At 40.1% G+C, this 21381-nt stretch overlaps 1 long non-coding RNA gene across 1 annotated transcript; it reads right to left on the minus strand.

Moving 5' to 3' along the window:
- Positions 1–6041: 6041 nt before the first annotated feature.
- LOC146835256 (uncharacterized) lies at positions 6042–6981 on the minus strand. Its single transcript, XR_014960401.1, has 5 exons — positions 6912–6981; positions 6767–6829; positions 6614–6670; positions 6431–6492; positions 6042–6316 (listed from the first exon to the last, which is right to left on the minus strand). It is a non-coding gene; the product is annotated as an uncharacterized LOC146835256 (long non-coding RNA).
- Between the last annotated feature and the right edge of the window lie 14400 nt (positions 6982–21381).

The following is a 21381-nucleotide window of genomic DNA, read 5'->3' on the forward strand; positions in this document are numbered from 1 at the left end:
CTCATAAAGAGACTAGGAGGGTGTGTTTAGTAATAAATACATATATTTTATATATATACCTGGTGTGGCTATCTTTCATTTAGTGACTCAAGAGATTATAGACTGGTAAAACAAGCTGCTTTACATTCCTTCAAGACTTAGCCTGAAGGCTGCTCTCCATAGCTACCACTAGGATAGCTCTCAATAAAGGTTGTCTTTAACCTATAATCAATAAGGTGTTGTTTGGACTGATACAAGGTGCCCACTATAACTAGTGGACAGCATATATCAGGCCAACTTCTCACAAAACATACAAAAGAAAGATGGTCAAGTTCCTTCCTGAATGAAAATGTGAACACTATCACGACTTGAACTGCCTGTAACACAAAAGTTACTGCATGGCTAAATTACTAGGAGATCCTTAAGCTGATGCCTAAATCACATCTCATAAGTGCCTAAGTACCTTTATAAGCATGTACGACAAACGTATTGCTGAATGCAGAAATTGCTCGTTGAGCAACAACTTATCAATTGTGTGCTGTTCAAGACGATAGACACCCTGTTCAAAAATCAAAGTAAAAAGTAACCGTTTACTAGATAAACTTCCACTCTGAATATTACCAGACAATACTGCATCATAAGATAAAATACCTGCAAACGAGTGGACTCTATTCCAACAAATCGGAATGTGGACCCAAATACTCAGACGCTCACGGCTGGATTTCCTTCAGTGGTAAAGTACGCTAGAGAAGCAAAGAAAACCCCCTCGTGAATACTGATACAAAATTACCCCGAGCTTGAAATTACGCACACTAGCCCATACCATAAACTCACCGAAGTGCTGTGAAGATGTCTAACCACCGTGAGGCTCTCGCCGCCAAAAGTTGCAACCGATCACGGGCCGAAAGCCAAGCTTTAAACTGACACGGAGTTATGGGAATAGATGACGGACTGAATCTGTTGTCCGTGTTCAAACTCCTCCAAGATAGAATGGCATCTTAAAATAACTGGGAAACTAAGACGCCGGTACACACAAATATGGATAGCCTGCTTAACATGACTGAAAAAGTAATCTGCACGCTGAATACTATGTTACTGAGATGTAGCTCCAAACTGGTATCAAGTTAAACACATAACTTTCCATTGAAGTTCATGAATTCAAATGTGTCTGATAACTAAGTAGTACAAATCTCCGAATGTAAACCACATTGCTGGTTTTGCACATCCGCAACGATATATTCACTTGGTACGCTCTGTTCCCTAAAAATTCTAAATTCACCCTACTCAGAAGTCCACAAACTGTAGCATCTATCTTAGATGTAGTGCATGAAAAGATAAAATCAGACAATCAGTACTCAAAATTCATGCGTGCCATGCAAAAAATTCTCTGAACGCAAAACATGCCGGACGGTGGCTGAACAATATATAGATGCAACCAGACAACAGATGCCGTGTAAATGGTGTCATGCACACATACACACTGCTCATGTCCTGATATTCACGTGAAATGCATGTTACTGTACTATGTATAGGTACAGTCATCCTAGCAAGAACAAAGGAAAGGATAAGATCGGAGTGTTAAAATAAAAATACACCAAACTGAAATCAATTAAACAATGTGGTTAACGACAAGCATCCGGTGTAAGTTAAAAGTGTGGGTGTTGCACATGGAAGCCCAGTGTACAAAACTGTCATTGTGAATTCGAAAGACAAGATCATGAAATGATTCACAACAAGTAACAGACATGAAAGTCATAAAAACAAGACATATCAAATGTATCATTTAAGCCTGAAGGAGTCATGGTTTGCACTGACTTGATACACCATACTTCACGCTGAGACAGCAGTTTGGCATTATCTCTGCCCGGTTTACACAGCAACATTTCTAGAATCATGAATCTAAGTTGTGCTATGGTGTGATGATTCTCTACCCAATGTGTTACTAAGTGTGCTGTCAAGCTTCTGGTTCGAATTGTACTTTTGAGTTCTGTGATTCTAGTTTTGATTTTACGCTCAGTTTTGCCCACATATAGTGAACCACAGGGGCATTTTATACAGTAAATGACAAACGAGGAGTTGCAGTCTCCTGAGTATCTGAGCTGGATCTTTTTGCCAGAATGAGGATGATTGATTTTGTTCTCTAGTATCACATTGTTGCAATTGACACAGTTGTGGCATCTATGCATGCCAGTATATGTGAGATTAGTGATGGATGAAATATTTCTGCTCCTTGTGTGTGCATACAGAGGTTCCTGATCAAATAATCCTTTGAAATCCAGTTCGGTTTTAAACAACTCCCACCTTGATTTGATGATCTTTTTAAAGGCCAACGACCTAGTGGACTATTTGGAGACGAAGACCATGTGATTTTGTGGTGGTTTAGGTTTCGATGAGAGTAAATCATCTCTATTCAGATTAAGTATTTTAGTCACAGCTTGGGATAAAGTGGCTGCTGGATATCCTCGCTGTTGGAACTCTGAGCATTGGCTTTCTATAGTTGACATCAGTGCGTTTCATGAGACATGACTCTCTTGGTTCTCAACATCTGTGAGTAAGGTAAATTCTGTAACAACAAAGGTAGATGAAAACTGGAGAACAACAGTAAATTATTCCTATCTGTAGGTTTTTTAAACACAGTAGTTTGTAATTTGTTGGCACTCTTAGTAATGAGCACATCCAAAAATGATAAATCAGTGGAGCTGATGGAATAAGTAAACTGTATGTGAGGATTCTTCTGATTGAGTTCCTGAATTGGAGAAACAGCCATGGCAATAAAGCTTGTGAGGGGAGTTCCCCAGTGTCGTGTACATAGCACCCTTTTTGTTTTTACTTTACATTAATGGCCTCAAGAAACATATGACCAGTTTGGCTATAGATTCACCTTGTGTAGGCACCCGTCCTATACCAGTGATACGGTACGCTGACATCACAGTACATATCACTAGAACTCTAGTAGATCTCCAAAGTTCATTGCTGTTTTAGTTCTTTCCATTAACTATAATAAAACTCACATCATGATTTATGGCGCTAATAGGTTGAAGCACAAGGCTTACAATTCGAACAACTCCAAGATTGGATCAGTACCTACCTTTCCCTATTTGGGGATTTTATTCGATGAAGCCTGCAGCTCGAATGCAGTGGGGCGGATTAGGACCTCTGTGTTCAATCAGGGGAATTGTAAGCGCACTACTCACCCGTGAGGGTCTCAAGGCGCTGAGGGGGGTGTCCGCAGATCTGTTTAGCCGAAGAGCCAGGTCTTGAGAGCCTTCCTGAAGGTGTTCAGGGAGGGAGTGCGTCTGATGTCTGCCGGTAGCTCGTTCCAGGTATTGGCTGCGATGTGAGAGAAGCATCTTCCGCCTGCTCTGGCCCTGAGGATGCGCGGGGTTTCGTCCAGTGCGAGGTTGGCAGATCGGAGGTTTCTTTTGGGTACGTGGAAGTTGATTCTGTAGTTAAGGTATTTGGCACACGTATCGCAAAAGAAATTTCCTTTGGATTAAATATGCAGAATCTAACCATATACCCAAGGTTAACAGTCTAGACAATGTTGTTATAAAAAATATAAATCTATATATTGTTTAAAACAGGTCATACAATACATAGGTCAGAAAGTGTGTGGATAGTCAATTATATTGTTTTTTCTACTAACATCTGGAGATAATTCAGAGTAGCACACATCTAAACGCTTTCTGAGCAAGCACATAAAAAATGCATAACAAAGTAAAAATTAAAAAGAGAGTACATGCAATAGACAAACAAATATGTCATCAAATGGCACACATCTGTGATTTCTTCATTTTATGGTCTGGAACCCGGTACTGTCATGTCAATAAGTACTCAGTAGTCGCAGTCTCTTCACGGATTTTGTTTTTCTTTAGGGGCGTCGACGCGTTTCTATGGACGCCTTATAATACCATCTTTATCAAGACTTTTAGTTGTAACTCTCATGGACAAACGAATTGGAACCATTAAAAACCTCTTACTGATTAGAGGTATTCACACAAATATAAAAGTGTGTGATATTGTAGAGGACAAATGGGGCAAATACCTCCGTGCTCCTCTCTAGTATCCTGATCACGAATGAAGAATTAATCTCATTGACACCCTTCGTAGGCACCGGTGATGAACCTGGTGCTAGCCTTCGTCTGGGGCATATGTACCGCCGGCCAGAATAAATAGAGCCGTTCTTTTAAATATGGACCATCATATATAGGTTTAATTTATTGGCTTCGAGTTCCAACCTCCTGGGTCCCTTTTATAATGGCGGTTTCTGGGCGTGCGGGATTATCACGTCGTGATTCAGGAATCTTCAAGGCAGGAAAAAAAAAAAGTTAAGGTATTTGGGTCCGTTGTTGTGTAGGCATTTGTAGGTGTGGGTGAGGATTTGGAAGGTGACTCTTTTCTCCACGGGGAGCCAGTGGAGTTTACATAGGTGTTGGCTGATGTGTTCGCGCTGCGGGATGCCGAGGATGAGTCTGGCGGCGGTGTTCTGCATAGTCTGGAGTTTGTGGAGTAGGTATTTGTTGATGCCGGCGTGGAGGGCGTTTCCGTAGTCCAGTCTGCTGGTGATGAGTGTGTGGGTGACTGCCTTCTTTGAGTCTGGGGAGTCTTGCGAAGGATGCGGAGGGTGTTGAAGCAGCTGGAGGTGATGGCGTTGATCTGTCGATTCATGGTGAGTGATGAGTTGAGTATGGTGTTGAGGTTTTTGGCTTGGTCTGAGGGGGTAGGTGGGCTTCCGAGGGCGGCCGGCCACCAGGTTTTGTCCCATGCTGAAGGGGTGGTTCCAAGGATGAGGACTTCTGTCTTCTCGGCGTTGAGCTTCAGGCAGCTGTTGGTCATCCAGATTGCGATGTCCTGCATTCTTTTCTGGAAGTTGAGTTTGGCAGTGGTGGGGTCTCGGTGAGGGTTGTGTTTGCAAAGAGCATTGAGGCACTTGACTGTTTTGCCTCCAAGCTGCAGGATCCAACTGTACAATGAGTTGATGGCTGTATATATAGTTAAATGCCATCCTATTGCAACAAATAGCACTGGACCCTGGGGTGTATGATAATGTCCTGATTTGCAGAAACTGGAGAAAGGATTCTTGAGGAGGTTTCTTGCTGTACCTAACAGCACCTCGACCTACGTGTGTCATGCAGAACTCTGGTTAGGTTATTTTACTGAGAATATTAAACTGTGTCAATTGATCCTGTGGCTGTCCATATGGACCAAACAAGAAACTTGTCTCGACAGGCTGGTTCTGCAGGATTGCCTCAAATTAGAAAAACCTATAGAAATGTATTACTGGTAGGCCTATATAAAGTACCTATGCTACAGGTTGGACAAGCCTGATTTGTTCAATAAGCCACTTGAAAAATGTTTCCCTTGCAAGGGCAGTGTTAAAGTCAGTTTTATGATGTTTGTAGCAACCATTGAGATTGTTGTGAATTCCAGAAACAAACTGTGATTATTTGTTAATCCAGTTGTCTCCAGAAACAGCATCTTACCTTATTTGGGTCACAAGCATACAGCACAGATATTTTTCAACATGTTTCAAACTTCGGACTATACATAACCTGGTTGCGTTCCCGACACCAGGTAATTGTCTTGATAAGCTTGCAGCATGTCCGTGTGATTGTCGTTCACTGCAGAGTTTAATTCATTTTATGCTATTCTGTAAATTGAATATAGTTTTTAGAAAGCGGTTCTTGCTTTTCATTTTAAAGCATGCTTGCCTTGGGCAATGTAGACCTGCCAATATTTTTTTGCAGCTGTGAAACAATACAGGGTCTGGCTCTAATCAGCAAGGCTAAGCCTGCAATCAACAAACAACAACGAAGTCGCCAATGCTGATACTTATTTTGTCACCTGAATGATCAAGGTGCCCAAGAATGAAATCATGACTACCTTTTCGAATTTAATTCGAAAAAATATATTTTAATTTTTCAGAGAATTAATACATTTTTAAACTTCACATATATTTAAACATATTACCACAATGTACCAAAAGACCAACATCAATAATTTGACTTGAATAGCTATGAATGACTAAACAAGACTGCATAAATGCTCAACAACATAAAGAACAAACCACTCACTTACATGGACGACATAAAACACAGAACATATAACATAAAGGTCTTGTCTGGTTTTTGAGAGACCGAAGGCAATGATTGATCAATAAAAGAAAAACCAAAGGTAACAGTGTGGAATTATAACTTTGTGTTGGTTACACTTGTTACATAGCCAATACAAGACCAAAAAACAACATGCAAGGTCAAATACAAGACCAAACAAACAAAGAAGGCCGACGCGTTTCGAACCCCTTAGAATTGATGGGGGTTCTCTTCAGGACCAATTACTAAAAAACAATAATGAAAAAATAATTTTAGGGAAAAATCTATCTGTGTAAGAGCTGAAAAAATGCTCTAACTTCATTAACTGGTTTGCTGTTTTCTGCAAGCACCTGGCTTACCTATTTAGGCGAAATCAGCTGATTTTGCGGTATGAATCAAAAATGTTGGACTCACAATGTTCCTGAAACACACAAATGAAGGAAAAGAAAAAGAACAGAGAAGGATGTCAGGAAACAGTCAGCAGAACATGTCTAATTTATTTAGAAGAGAAGGAAGTTTTTTTTTTGTTCAAATCGACTTACTTGGTGGGAAGGAAGCCTTAAAATGCTGTGAGCTGATTGTGTTAGGCTAAAGGTGGCCTAAAAAGCAAAAACAAGGTTTCTTAGAGACTTCTTAAGGATTCTCGAACGCCACGGTTAAACTGGTATTAGACAAAGTATTTGGGGTCAACATACCTTTGGTTTACATTTGAAATAGTACCTCAGAATGGAAGGTCAGCCTCGTAGCTGTGCCAGGACCTACGGGGAGAGCATGCGTGTTTTAGCTTGAAAGTAGGTTCACGACACAAAATAAGATTGCGAAACAAAGGCAAGCTATTACCTTTCTCTTACATGGTGCAACTCCAAATCATTCGACCGGAATGAATCTAGGACTGGTGAAGCAATGAAAGTCTGCACTTGAATTGTTTATACTTCCGGTTTTGCGAGTGCGGGTCAAAAGGTCACGTGTATGTGACGTAACAGTTACCCAGTTGCAATGTCTCTAGGGAATTGAAGTTCTTGTCGCGTGAACCTTTTGTTGGCTAAATCATGAATGAATGGTAATATTTTCACAGAAAGTGCCGGCAAATTATGTGCAATAATAACCAAGTCCGTGTGAAAGATTCATAAAATAATTGCACTTCGTTCGACTTAGCAAATGGCCAGGTGTTTGTTCCAGGCGGATAGGTGGATAATGGCGTTCTAAAAGCGTCACTCAAGGGAGAACTCTATCTGCCTTATTTCAAAGGCCAAATTCAAATCTAATTATATGTCTTCCAAGCATATAAATTTATGGGGCAGAATTGTATCTTCGTTCCAAAGTCCTCAATGGCATAGATGGTAGAAACTAAAGCCTCAGTTGTTTTGCTATTTTCACGTAATGATTGAGCAGTGATCTAGACAGTCTTCCATCCTAAAGCAGGAACAACTTCGAAAGAGTGGGGGAGGGTGGCAGGAGGGAGGGGAAAGAATGCTATGACCCCGCTACTGTTACGGTGACTATGACTATGTGGACTTACAATTTATAAATTTCATAGAGTTCGTTGAGGCCATCTACGGTCGTGTTGAATTTGACAATAAGTAACGCTTCGCGGCGGCTCAACTTTTGTTCCAAGTCACCTCCACGAGGATCTTGCTCAATCTTAGATATTATTGTCCAAACAAGATCTTTTTCTTGGTGGTTGATTCACAAGTGGGGCAGTCTGTACAATTTTCTTTATACGTGATTTATGTTGGGTAATCCTGTGGCATGCCTCTTTCATTGTTTTTCCAATGTATAATTTGGAGCAAGGGCATAAACCACATTTCATAATTTTGATGATTTTTTTGCAGTCACTCTTAACATATCAATCTGCTTTGGCTAAATACATTCAACCATTAATCAAGTTGAGATACATTTTGACTTGATACATAGGAGTATGCTATGTACTGTAAGGTACTGAACTGTTCTTTGCTGAATTCCCTTTGCAGCTTATAATTGAGTTAGTTTAAGGTCGGGCCTGGGCAGCTCATGCGCTGCTCTTGGAGGCATGCTATGTTCAGGTCTGGACGTGAAGCTCCGCCCTCTCTCCGCCTATCTTTTCAATCGGCTCCTGTTACTGTCCTTTTTAAATGGTTACTTTTGATTCGTTATTACACTCGTTAGTTACTTCTTAGTAACGTCTTGTCTGCATTAGTAACCTCCCATCAGGGCTGGGCGTTTTACTTGTGTTGTTACATGGTCTGCTTCATCTACAGCCTATGAGCACTATTTTCTTTAATGCCTTTAATCTAGCTGGTTTTGCAGGCATGATAGGCTCTCCCTAACCCACCCTGTTTTCATGAAACTGTGGCGCCCGTTCGTGGACGCTGCGCCTTATCTTTAAAAAAATGGTCCCTGCAAAGCGCGGCACTTCGGCACGCGCTAACCTGCTTATCAAATGCTTTTTTATTTTTTAAAGTGCCCCACACCAAGCTTTTACTGTAATGCTGGCCGCATCTTTCTTTACACGAGGCGCGTCTTAAAGGGGCGTGGCAGACATTAAAGTGAAAGCGCGCATGGGGCTTTTTACAAAAAAACCTTTGTTTGTCAACTTGACAATTATTTTTTTGTAAAAGCGCCCCATACCGCGCTTTCACTTTAATGGCGGTTGCGCACATTTCTTTAGACACGGTTCGTCTAAAGAAAGGGGCGTGGCTGCCATTAACGTGAAAGCGCGGCATGGGGTGCTTTTACAAACAAGCATTTGGAATGCAGTAGGTCTTGCATTTGCGAGAGTTTAAGCTATTGCCATTGTAAATGACAGTGCCTTTTATTTACATTTTCAAAACTAAACCATAAATAAAAGTCATTGTCATTTAGTATGCCAATGGCTCAAACTCGCGTAAATGCGAGACCGATTGCATTCCAAATGCTTGTTTTCAGCAGCCATCTACCTTTAAATATTTCAACCAAAGCTTGCATTTTAAACACTTTAGTGTTTTACGGAGGACATAGTTTACTTGGAGGCATTAACACTTGTGATAACCGACAATTTGTCTAAGGTAAGGAGTATTTACAGTGTTGTTTCTCGTCGCGTTTTTTAACGTGCTTTAGGGCATTTTTTAAGTTTTGCTTTTAGCCCTAGCACTTCATGTTTTACAAATTAAGCACTGGGTATAGGCTTTAATTTGGGACCTATGTGGCTGCAGGGTGCTGCAGAGTAAAACGTGGCCTTTGCTACTTGTTTGATTTTTAATAAGCAAGTCTGATTATTTAATTGTAAATAGTTTGAAGACAATTCATTCAAGGGAATGAGTATTTAGACTCTACTTTGACATCCGGTTTTTAACGTGATTTTAGGCATTTCTAAATTTTTTGCATTTAGTCCAGGCATTTCAGGTTTTACAAACTAAGCACTGGCTGTGTAGGCCTTTATTTGGGTCTTATGTGGCTGGAGAGTGCTGGAGAGTAAAACGTAGCATTTGCTGCTTGTACTGCAGCACAAAACTTGCTGCTTGTCTGATTTTGGCTAGGCAGGTCCAGTTTAGAGGATTTCTTTTCAGCCGTATTTATATTTATTTATTATAACAAATTTAGGGTTCCTATGGCACACCTTCGTATATGTAATAGATCTATAAATATTCAAGATCAAGTGTATAGAAAATATACAGGATAATTTTCCCCTTCTTCTTTTTCACATTAGACAAAATACAATAACAGGAATTCAAAACATTGATTCAACACAATCCGATTTTAGTGAAGATCTGTATTTCTTTATTCTTGTCCGTGAAGATATTTCATTGTTTTCATAAAATATTCCCAGCACATTATAGCCAACACGTGTTTCGTCTTGTTCTAAGACTTTCTCAAGGCCTTTAAATATACAACTGCATATCATATAATAGTAGTAGCCCGAGTTCTTTGAAACATGATGAGCTTTGTAAAATGACTCATAAGTAGGTACTGGTATACCCTTCAGAAAACTCTCACATGAAGACACAATTCGTTAAAAAATGCCATTATCAGGCTTCCTATATTCATCAATTTTTCATCAATGTTCCACGGTACAAATATGGTAAAATGTCACCGAACAAAAGTGAATGAAAACGCCGATCCGCGTATTTGCGTGCCGATATTTACATTTATTGTCGCTATATAAGAGTTATTGCGTTTTTGATGTGTTTTTTGACATTTTTGAAATCATGCTTTTAGCGCCGGAACTTCTTATTTTACAAATTAAGCATGCAGTGTAGGCCTTTATTTGGGACTTATGTGGCTGCAGAGTACTGGAAAGTTAAACAAGGTAGGTGCTGCTTGATTTTTTATATGCAAGTGTGGTTATTTAATTGCAAATAGTTTGAAGACAATTCATTTAAGGGAATAAGTATTTTGAGTCTACTTTGTGATCGTGTTTTTGACATGTTTTGGGATCTTTAAAATTTTGCTTTTAACGCTTATGTTTTACAAACTCAGCAGTGGGTGTGGGCCTTTATTTGGGACTTATGTGGCTGCTGAGTGCTAGAGCTTGAACTTGCTGCTTGTTTGTTCTTTGATAGGCAAGTCCGGTTTGGTGTTTTTCTCTTAATCTGCATTTACACTTATTGTCTTTGTATCTAAGGTTGCATGCTTTTTGGCGAGCAGCTAGGCAGAAAGAGCTGGAGTAAGTCTAGGTAGGTTAGCATAGATTAGCATTATAATAATTCTCTCTATTAAAAACTTCAACTCTAAACTCATCAATATGGGGAGACCGATGGGCATTGCCGGTGCTTGTTTCCTTTATATGCTAGCTGATGGTGAGTGAGATGAGGGAGTTGCTTGTTGGGGATCTTTCTGTTCAGATAATTGTTGATTTCTTACTCTGTTTATTTTACACTCCTCTTGATACTTCTATATGATATCACCCTAAATGTCATAGTTCTTTTGTAGATTCTGGGACAATTAAATATCTCACTTTCTTTTTTAATCTCATTTATTTCTTTAACTATTTTTTCCACCTGGGATACTGCCGAATCTAGCACCATCTTAATTAATTCTCAGTATATTCGTTTTTTTGTTCCCATCTTTCTGCTCTTTCATCATCTACGTCTTCTAGCGCTGGAAATATATTTATTCATAGGCCCCGGCAGATCCTATTAACGGAGTACTTCTTAAGTATCATTGAGTCCCACCACTTGAATGCCGCTCTTTTCTGAATACGATCTCATTTAAGATAGAATTATTTTAGGTTGATTCTTATTTTTGGTATTCGCATCACTATATTATATCCCTAAAAGAAATGTGGTTGCCAATGCTTTCCTCTAATCTATATGTTTAGACATCACTACCACTGTCAAATATGCAAATAAATTATGAACACAATTATCAACAACCTACCTTCTTAGCACTCTATATAATCATCATAAATCAAGATATACATAGATGAACAAGATATGTGTCCGGTGCTAGAACTCCCTGTGGCACTGGTTACAGTGCTGTGCACTTGTATGTGTTTTAACAATTGATTTTACATTCCTTACCTGGAGCATATTATCAAGCGCCAGCGATAATTATCGCTGGCCGCTCTAAGCGTGAGGATTTTTTTTCGCCGGCTATCGCTGGATTTTAGCGCCATGCTAGCGATGTATTAACAACGCATAGCACAATGGCGATAATTATTCCAGCAATAGCGGTGTTTTCCATGGAACATCGCTGGTTTTCCAGCGATGTTCCATGGAAAACGGCGATATCCTTGATGATAGGGCCTGTGGTCTTAGCTACACAATCCACCCCCCATATTATGAATGAGTTAGTCAGGAATTTAACAGATGTTAAATTCCTGCGTTGAGGCATACTTCACGCGATTTCAAATATTGCTACCCCTCGTTGATAATATCGCGAAGCTGCCTTCCCATGTTGTTTTCACAGCCCCGCTTCCTTTGCATCTCATTATCGATGGGAGGCGAGGCTTGTGGAATACTGGCGCTAATTCAAGGAATCACGCGCTAGCGTGTCCTTGATGATAATGCGATAAAATTATCGCCGCCTTTTGCCCGAAAACGGACGCTAAAGCGGCGATACTTTTATCGCGGTCCCTTGATAATATGCCCCGTGGTGATTTAAATAAAAAAAATGATTTATGCAGTTTTCATATTGAAGTATTTTTAAAAGTGTTGCTTTCAATTTTCTTGACTGAGCCACACATTTTCATCGTTATTCAAAATTGTATATAGCAAACGCGTGTTTTGCAGATATTCAGCTTCCTCAGGGCTGGTAACAGAGCACATATAAAACGCATAATCACAAACCACATAAATTATGTGACCAGAATAGCCTACATATAGATTGTACACCAATGCTGAACATATTTACAACATACATAAAATGTAATCAATCATTGCATATCACAATATTCACTACATGGTACAATAATATGAAAGATATATTGAGAACATAGTCAAATTAGAAATACAATTTCATATATGATGGCATTATCCATGTACATAGTGGTCTCACATAAAGATAGCCCCACACCATCAGTGTATCTAACTTGTTTATAAAGAATGAAACAGTATTCCCCATACAATTATATTTTCCTAGAAATACTCTTTATCTGAGTCATTAACTTTTGATGCATTTGTAATCCCAGCCAGAGACACTGGGAAAGAAATTATTGCAGTGGCCATAACTTGCAACAGCAAGATGGTACCCAGCTAGAGAGACATGCATAATGTCTGTAGACATAAAGATTGTATCTCAAATGACACATCTTAAAAAACACCCCATTGCAGGAATTCAAATGTATCTGTTCTATTGCACATAGTGAAATCATTTTTATTATATATTAATCATCCAACAGCAAACAAACTAGTCACAGCTAAATATATAGTCACGTTTTCCATCGATCAACAACCAAAGTCATTAGGAATAGGTCAGTTGTCCACTGGATATGTACTCAAGCTAGCCTACAAATCTATCTATATGGAGAATTAACATATCTAATGTATAATTCATAAAGGCACCAGAGATCTCTAATTATCACATCAGTTACTTGAAGGTAGAATAGTTATTCTTTGTATAGTTACTCTCAATATATTGTAACATTCTGAATTAGTTCGATATAATCTTCAGAAGCTATCAATTCATAAACACTTACTAAAAAAAAAATATACAAATCAGGAAGTATTTCCTCAGTAGTTTTTAATATTCTCTGTATAATACCTGATTTCCCTTGTATATGGTATCTAAAGATAAAAGTGGGAAATAAAAGAAAAACTCGTTTGATTACTAATTTCAGTTGCAAAAATTGCTTTAACGCCACGTTTTAGTATGATACGTTTAGGTGGGATTTATAAAATAAAGATTCTCAAGTCATTCCATCTTAACAGATGCAAGGTTTTCATGGTGGACTCTAGAGGGCAGATGTAGGCAAGCAGAAGCCGCCATTTTGGAAGTAATGATTAGAGTGTACCCCTTTCCAGCCAAAGTTCATGTGGGCAAGCCCAGAAGTAAAAAAAAACCTCTTGTTACATCACAACAGCCATCTTGGGAGTGGTTTTAGTGAAATACTGTTTCTTATTTATATTATTTACAATCCATGCCTTTGATTGAGCACAGCCTACGATATAAACACCATTAATTTGGTACCAAATGACAGTAAAAAAAATAGCTCTTTATTCTTAGTCGACTTTCAAAAGTTGGAAAATTCTGCATTAAATTATTAACAGTTTAAACTAGAAAGGAGGGGGGTGAGAAGAGACACAGTGTGTTACTCTGCTTCCCATCTCATCAATAGAATACCACTAAAAAGAAACACACCTCAACGGCTATATCATTGTCTCCTTAAACCTACTTTTGAATCCATCCTAGATTTTTCAAAGGACTCTCATCCACTAGAATTTTCAGGGTATGCATAATCGCTGAGTGCACTTCCAGCTGTCTAGTGCAACTGGGTGGGCTCTAGCTTGGATTCTAAGGGAGCACTTACTATCTTGTGGAGGAATCTTGAAGTTAAAATGACCTAGCTGTACCCTTTATAGAGAATTTCTATATTTTATTCAAAAAGGTTCCCTTGAAAGTTTAAAAACAATCGGGGATGCTCTTGGAGGCATCTCCAAGGTCTACATATTTCAGCCTAATCACTGTCTCTACAGGTCACTTGGCTTTCTTCTGGACCACGGAATATTCAGTTGCATTTACAAATTATTCTGGGTATTTCCCTCTGGTCAATATTCGCTAAATGAATTTATTCAGCTTCATAGGGGGTTGGAAGTGGGGTTTGGGTTGGGCATGAAGAGGTTAATCCTCAAGAAAAGTTAGAGACAGCTGGACCTCTGGGTACATTGGTACAAACGAGGTACCAAAGATTTGGCTGACTACTGGTGATTTTACTCCTCTCAGCCTTTTTGGTAATGCAAATCCATAGAAAGAAGTGCAGTACTGAAACTATATGATTGGCTGGTTGCAACATGGCAGAAATGTTGCGGTCGCCAATACATAACTAAGGGCTTCAGTCCCAAGTCATGAAAATAAGAAGAAAAAAGGTTGCATATCAATTAATCAATCAATTAGGGGTTTATAAAGTGTGCTATTCACCTGTGAGGGTCTCAATGCGCTGGGGGGTGGGGGGTGCAGCTCTGGTTCAGTTGAAGAGCCAGGTCTTGAGGTTCTATCTGAAGGTGTGCAGGGTAGGGGAGAGTCTGATGTTGACTGGGAGCTCGTTCCAGGGCGTGGCACAACCTGACACCCGGGCCCATGTGGAAGCATACAAATGAACACTCCCTTTGGTTATATATTGTTATGTAGTTTTTTTTGTCACAGAAACCAAAATTTCAGTGCTAGGCCTGTGTTACCCAGCAAGGTCCTGCTATGTGGAATTACAATTCCAACTTAGTAAATTGGTACCCAAATCATTTCTAAAAAAATTGGAAGGATCTGGTCAATGACCAGGCTCCCTAGGAAACTGCCATTGTGCTTGCCGGAGCAGGGGGTTCGCCTGTCAAACCACCTGTGCATTAGAGGCCAGGCCCTGCAGCTGCGCACGGCCAAAGACGCATCGTGGGGCTTTGCCGCAGGTCATCCATGTGGGTTGGAGGCCCATGAGGGTTTGGTGCAGGTGGCTGAGGGGTTGGGTGTAGGTTCAACTTAGAAGAAGATCAAAAAACACAAAGGTTCACTGACAAAACAAAGGCTAAAGTTACCTTATAGCTAGGCATGATAATAATATCTCACCAGACAAATGCTCAACATAGAAAATGATCAACAAAATCACTGAAAAAATAGATAAGTTACAACATACATGCAAACATTTTAGATGAAGGAACTGGAAAATGTTACAACAATAGTTGAGATAATACTTTTTTTCCATTGACTTCTACTGAGGTCTGAATCGGGTCTGTTGGCATGCATGGGATGTGCAAGTGTGCTGCTGCAGGATTGTTTTTTTCCTACTTGTCAGGAGCGCGGAGAAAGCGCTATGGCAGGCAGACAGAGGTTGACAAACATGTTGTGCACTGGTCTGCAGGAGCAGGTTACTGGCATTCCATACTCTGAATCACACAAGACCAGTTCTTGTCGGCTGAAACCCACAGAGGAATTGGGTTTTTGCATGTATGAATCGGGCGGCTGGAGACTAGCCTTGAAATCGGTAGTCTCCCGCCTGAATCGGGAGGGTGTGGATGTATGGTTAGAATTACAATATAGTTAGGTAAGGTTACAAGATTTTAATATAATTTAAAAAACATAAAGTCACAGTTATCTTATAGTCAGGTGTTGAAATGGGATAAGAACTAATGTTTACATTTTGAAAAACTACTGAAATTTGTCATTTATAGCTTAAGAAACTAACTATAACTTGTGCCTCGTCATACATGTGATAATAGTTTTTCTACTAATGTCAAATTTAAAACGCTTGTAATGTGCTGGGAGCATGCTAATCATCAAAAGATTTAGGGGCATATTTACGAGCCCCTTGTGGCATCAGAGCGTCCCCTTTTGTGATGCTCTGTCAGGGAAACGACAAAATCATATATATGAGGCCACACAAAGCCACTATGTGTGGCTTTGAATCGCCTCATCGATATAGAGTAAGGCAAGGCAGCGTAAATCCCTGCGTTGCCTTACTCTGCAGTCTGGAGGCGTTCCATTGGCGTTGCGGTAGGTGTTCCCGCTCAACAGCCATGGATTTTGATGGTGCTCCATATTTAAAATAGCATGTAAACCTGGGGAAGCGCCAAACATTTACGCCTCAGAGGTGAGGCTTAACGAGGCGAAATTTCTTTATTTCTCCTCGTTGCTCCACTTAGGATTGTTTCTGAGCAGGAAGGTGCCCCTTCCTGCATAAAGACAATACTGCCAACAACACATGCACTCATGCACCATGGTGCAAGGGTGCCTGAGTTGTCACTAGGCTGCCGGCACAGGGAGACAGGACAGGAGTGCAGCGTATTGCGTAAATATGGTGCAATCCTGTCCTTTCACTTTGGCATCGGGCAGCGCAGCAAGGTGACTTGCTGCGCTGCCCGATGCCAAATCCACGAAAATGAGGGCCTTAGTTCTTCCTCAACTGTGCCTCCTCAATCAATTTCAGTGGAAATTTCCATATAAATATTAAAGTAAATTAGGTGTTACAAAGGAAACAAGACAAATATTAAAACAAAAACAATGAAGGTATATTTAAAGTTTTAAATCATCACAAAAGGTAAAAGAAATTATTAGAATCAGTTGATCAGTTATTTTAAATCAAGGGCTAGCATGTATCTCAGAATAAAGTGCAAATAGCAAAACAGCAGAACAAAATCCTCTTAGGACCACCCCAAGCACAGTTATGCGCAAAAATACAATCTCAATCATAGGCTCTGCAAAGCATTATGGGACGGGATTAGCAGTGGGCAGTGAATATCATAGTATCCTATATCAAAACAATTCTACAAAGAGCTGCAGTTCAACTCGTCTTTACTAGGTGTCAAATGCAAAAGCATTGAATCAAGCTGCAGTTCCACTAGTCGTTACTAGATGTCCCTCACAAGTCAAATACAAAAGCATTGAATTTGAAACCCTTTCATGAAGCTGCAGTTCAGCTCTTTGTAGAATTTATAGTATTAGCTCTCAGCTCAGGGTTTCAATGCTTTTGCATTTGACTCGTGAGGGACATCTAGTAACGACTAGTGGAATTGCAGCTTGTTGTAATAATTTCAATGCTTTTGCATTTAACTCGTGAGGGACATCTAGTAACGACTAGTGGAACTGCAGCTTGCTTCAATGCTTTTGCATATGACCTGTGAGGGACACCTAGTAAGGAAGAGTTGAACTGCAGCTCTTTGTAGAATTATTCTGACATTGGATACTATAATATTCACTGCCCACTGCTAATCTTGTCCCATAATGCTTTGCAGGGCCTTTGGTTGGGATTGTATTTTTGCCCATAACTGTGCTTGGGGTGGTCCCAGGAGGAAGGGACCACCACTGAATCGTTCAGATGTGCTCTTTGTTTTCAACAGTACAACAAAAGCCCAGAAGTGTGTCTGGGGATACCTAGTGCACTACGAAGAAACACTGTCCAGTGTAAGTCTTTCACATTTATGAAGCATTAAATCATATGTATCACTTGAAACACATTGCAAATTTATGAATCCAAAAATGTATCAATGAATCAAACAGAATCCAAACGAAATCATATGTCGATTGTGCAACAATTCTTCTTTACTGTCAAGGAATATCAGTGTTCATGATTAATGTAGCGACGCACTACATTTAACAGATGATCAAAACAAACGTCTCAATTTCTGAGTTTCCCAATGCATTTCGGGCTGATAAAGCAAAGCCCTTCGTCAGGGGAATCTGTGAAACATAAACGACAACAGTCTACATGTTTGTCATTACAACATATATATGCATGGATATTTACATTCTGGCCCATATGTGGACAGGACTCACGACATGCCAACAGTACGTGATGATGGTAGAAACAGAACATGAAACGAAAATGGAAAGAGGAAAAACAATAAAGTTTCAGTGAGTCAAAGATCAACTGTGAAACAAAATGATTCCAAACACCACGAGTGCTGGTAAAAAAACAACACGAGTTCTGGTGGAAAAACAACCCTCTTCCCAAGCCGTGATTGAAAAACTACGAGAGGTCTGAAACATAATGTCATACCGATAGACGGTCATCAACACGATTTCGGGTGAAATGAATACCAAACAGACGTCTAACGGGTTGGGGAACCTGAACGATAAATAAAATTAAAGTGAGCGGAAACGCAATGTTTACGTAAGATGACCATCACCATATATTGTGTTTAAATCTTACCACGTAGAATGATACTAAGTTTTGTTTTCAAGGCATCTGCTTGGTTCTCTCCCTAGGCTAGGGGGGATCCCAAAATCATCTTTAACTTTTGTAAAATGTCTATATGCATTTTAGTACTTAAAGACAGAGATACTTGTTATTTTACAAAAAATACATGAGGTCTTTGTTGGTCGAGCACCCACCCTGTGTACATTGTCATGGTGATTGGACTGCAGCTGTGCTACTTATCATGTGGTGTCTCTTGCATTGTCAGTGTGGCTAATGTATATGCATGTTTGATGTGTTGGTTGTGTGCTTGTTGATGTCTTGTGTGGGTGCCCCTTTCGGCACATGGTGTACGTGGGACTACTTGGTGTTTGTGTGTGTGCTGAAGTGTTGCTGTGGGATCAGGGACATGATCCTGAGTCCTTGTGGGTGTGCAGTCTGCTTAATTGTGCATGTGTGCCATTGTGCCCATCTACCCCCGTCCACCCATTCCCTGGTCGGTGCACACCCTGTTGCTGTGGTGTCAGGTAATATTGGACAGTGTCCGGATCCCCGACTCCTGTCACCGTCTCCCGCCTGGTGACTGTGGCCACCATCTTCTCCATGTCATTCAGCTCCTGCTGTTCTGCTGGCCCCCCTCCTCCGGGGTGCGTTGCTGCTTTTGTGTTGGCAGCGGGTTTCTGCTTGGTTTTGCCATTGACATCAGTCCAGGGCCTCTTGTGCTCTTCTATTGTCCTCCTCTGCCATGCGAGTCATTCGCATGGTCCGAGGTGGTGTGCCATATTTGCCTCTTTGTTGCCAATGAAACGTTGGAGGTGACATAAAGTTGGTGCTGGTGTTCTGGCTAATCCGTGGCAAGAATCGGGTTTTCCTGGCGGGTTTTCCTGGCGATGCGTTAGGCTGCGATGTGTAAAGTTGCATGAGCATTTTTGGTGATGTTTAGCACATGTCCTTGTTAATATACCCCTAATTCTTTTTAGTTGCTAACTAAGCAGAGCTAGGAAGTACGTGCTTTTAAGGTACAGTTATATAATAAAATTGCATTATGTAAAGTCTGGGTATTACTTAAATCTATATTTTGGAAGATTCCTTTTATCTCAAACCTTTTTGCACATTTTGTAGTAGTCTATCTTATAGTGTGTGTAATGCAAGTTTAAAATAATGACTTACATATTTACAATGCTCTCTGTCACAGATTGTGACCTCGTAGTACAAACAATACACCTTTAGGCTGTTTTGTTCCGCCATGGAGACAGCCCCAGCTACATGAATCCTTCAACTATAGGCCATATCTGTTGCTTCAGTGCACTAAATTGTCTTTCCGCTCTCTCCTCATTGCTCGCAGTTCACTTAATCTCCCCATGTCCTTCCCACAAAAACACCCCCCCTCGCAGCTTGTTATTTGTAGTGTGTGTCATTGTTCTCTGATCACACCATGTCCCGCCCCCTTGCTGCTTGTTTGGCACTGCCCATAACAGATCCATGGAGCCTCAGGCAGTACAATGGCACCAATTGCCACTTCCTGGCATGCACCTGAGCTATGCCGCGACTTCACTTGTACTTGTTTATGCATCCACCTACATGTGCATTGTAAGGTGGCGGGAGCCGGAATGGCCTCTCCCGGGCCCTGTATAATGGTATTGCCTGCCTCCCTGGTACAAGGGTAGCGCCCACCCCCCTGTTAGTCGTGTGCAAGGTGCAGCTAGTTTTACTTTGAAACTAAGCGTACTTCATGTTTTGTCACACTTGATCTTTTTGTACTTTGAATCTGAGCGCAGCACCCGCTTCAAGGACACTGTGCTTCATGTTTCAGCCCCTTTCAGCTATTGCCATTGTAAATGACAGTGCCTTTTATTTACATTTTCAAAACTAAATCATAAATAAAAGTCATTGTCATTTAGTATGCCAATGGCTCAAACTCGCGTAAATGCGAGACCGATTGCATTCCAAATGCTTGTTTTCAGCAGCCATCTACCTTTAAATATTTCAACCAAAGCTTGCATTTTAAACACTTTAGTGTTTTATGGAGGACATAGTTTACTTGGAGGCATTAACACTTGTGATAACTGACAATTTGTCTAAGGTAAGGAGTATTTAGAGTGTTGTTTCTCGTCGCGTTTTTTAACGTGCTTTAGGCCATTTTTTAAGTTTTGCTTTTAGCCCTAGCACTTCATGTTTTACAAATTAAGCACTGGGTATAGGCTTTAACTTGGGACCTATGTGGTTGCAGGGTGCTGCAGAGTAAAACGTGGCCTTTGCTGCTTGTTTGATTTTTAATAAGCAAGTCTGATTATTTAATTGCAAATAGTTTGAAGACAATTCATTCAAGGGAATGAGTATTTAGACTCTACTTTGACATCCCGTTTTTTACGTGATTTTAGGCATTTCTAAATTTTTTGCATTTAGTCCAGGCATTTCAGGTTTTACAAACCAAGCAATGGCTGAGTAGTACTTTATTTGGGGCTTATGTGGCTGGAGAGTGCTGGAGAGTAAAACGTAGCATTTGCTGCTTGTACTGCAGCATGAAACTTGCTGCTTGTCTGATTTTGGATCGGCAGGTCCAGTTTAGAGGATTTCTTTTCAGCCGTATTTATATTTATTTATTATAACAAATTTAGGTTTCCTATGGCACACCTTCGTATATGTAATAGATCTATAATTATTCAAGATCAAGCGTATAGAAAATATTAAGGATAATTTTCCCTTCTTCTTTTTCACATTAGACAAAATACAATAACAGGAATTCAAAACATTGATTCAACACAATCCGATTTTAGTGAAGATCTGTATTTCTTTATTCTTGTCAGTGAAGATATTTCATTGTTTTCATAAAATATTCCCAGCACATTATAGCCAACACGTGTTTCCTCTTGTTCTAAGACTTTCTCAAGGCCTTTAAATATACAACTGCATATCATATAATAGTAGTAGCCCGAGTTCTTTGAAACATGATGAGCTTTGCAAAATGACTCATAAGTAGGTACTGGTATACCCTTCAGAAAACTCTCACATGAAGACACAATTCGTCAAAAAATGCCATTATCGGGCTTCCTATATTCATCAATTTTTCATCAATGT

The sequence above is a fragment of the Triturus cristatus genome, chromosome 4_2 (assembly GCF_964204655.1).
Source record: "Triturus cristatus chromosome 4_2, aTriCri1.1, whole genome shotgun sequence".
In the NCBI taxonomy this organism is placed as follows: Eukaryota; Metazoa; Chordata; class Amphibia; order Caudata; family Salamandridae; genus Triturus; species Triturus cristatus.